The 1,482-nt window shown below is 42.6% G+C and overlaps 1 pseudogene; it reads left to right on the top strand.

Annotated features, from left to right (window-relative positions):
- The first annotated feature begins 225 nt into the window (after nt 1-225).
- LOC141156492 (C-X-C chemokine receptor type 6-like) lies at nt 226-1,266 on the top strand (annotated as a pseudogene).
- The last annotated feature ends 216 nt before the right edge of the window (nt 1,267-1,482 follow it).

Genomic DNA, 1,482 nt, shown 5'->3' on the forward strand with positions numbered 1-1,482 from the left:
ACATGACATTGTTACAGGGCGTCAGTGCTATGACAGAACAATGGCAGACATCGCATCGGTCGAGGAGAAGAATATATATATATTTTTCATTTCACATTTGGCATTTTAATATTTAAGAAGGCTTCTCTTACCTGACTTTCTGAGCCTGCTCTCCTGACAGAGAGAATAACTGCAGATCTTACTATCACTACTAACATCTAATCACCTCTTTCCAATTACATACAGATGGGCGCTGAAGACTACCCACAAGACTACAATAACATGAATGATGATAATCATACAGTCGATGACCACCCTTGGCTCCACAGCTTGTTCTCACCCATTGCCTATTCCGTGACTTGTGTCCTCGGACTTATTGGAAATGTGCTCATTATACTCGTGTTTGTGTTCTACGAGAAGATAAAGACTCTGACCGACACCTTTTTGGTGAATTTGGCCATTGCAGACATCTTGTTTCTGCTCACCCTCCCATTCTTGGCATATGAATCGGCACATGCCTGGGTTTTTGGAGACTTCCTGTGTAAGATCATAAGGATCACATACAGGGTGAATTTATTTACGTCCATGCTCACGCTCACCTCAATCACATTTGACAGGTTTATTTCTATCACTAAAGTCACTAAGGCAGCTAAATACCAGGTGACTAAACACAAGTGGCGGTACGGGGTGTGCGTCCTCCTCTGGACCCTGGCTCTGCTCCTTTCCATTCCCCAGTTCATATACAGCAACAGCCGTGACCGGAAGGAATGTTTTGAAGAATACTACCCTCCCATCATGGAGATCGTGGTGGTTTCATTCTAGATGACAGTGGGATTTCTAATTCCCTTGGCCTCAATGGTGCTTTGTTACAGCTTTATTCTCCGGACCTTGGTTAATGCCAGAGGCGTTCAGAAGAGGAAGTCAATGAAGATAATTGTGGTCATAGTGGTTGTATTTATAGCTACACAGTTGCCTCATAATGCCCTTGTCCTGGCTAAAGTCCTCAATAAGGGATTCACATCAGATTCCTTTACAATCACGAGCGTTGTAATGGAAGCTATAGCTTACTTCCACGCTTGTCTCAACTCTGTCCTGTACTTTTTTGTTGGTACAAAATTTAGAAAGCATTTTTGGAAAATGCTGAAAGGTTTAGGTCTTAACCGGATGCAAGATGAAACCACAGATCATCTGCGGACGACTGATGGAGACTCCAGAAACGTTTCTGCTTCAACAAACATCTGTGCAACAAGCGTGTAAATGGTTTCTCGGGACGAGCAGACACCATTATGGCTGAAGAGTGAAGCAGTTAAAGAGTTATTTCTATTATTGGATAGTGCTTGTAAAAAGTAATCCCTTTGTAAATGTTATTAAAAGGTAAATTGCAAGCCATTCTTGTGATATTATCACTTTTGTTGACAACTTGTTGCCTTGGAGACCGACCATCACTGCTACAGTAAAGTTCGGGATCCATACCGAACACCTAGTGTCCATGCACAGACCCCA

Source organism: Phyllobates terribilis, unplaced genomic scaffold (assembly GCF_046119375.1).
Source record: "Phyllobates terribilis strain yellow unplaced genomic scaffold, ASM4611937v1 Scaffold_8__6_contigs__length_399053987, whole genome shotgun sequence".
In the NCBI taxonomy this organism is placed as follows: domain Eukaryota; kingdom Metazoa; phylum Chordata; class Amphibia; order Anura; family Dendrobatidae; genus Phyllobates; species Phyllobates terribilis.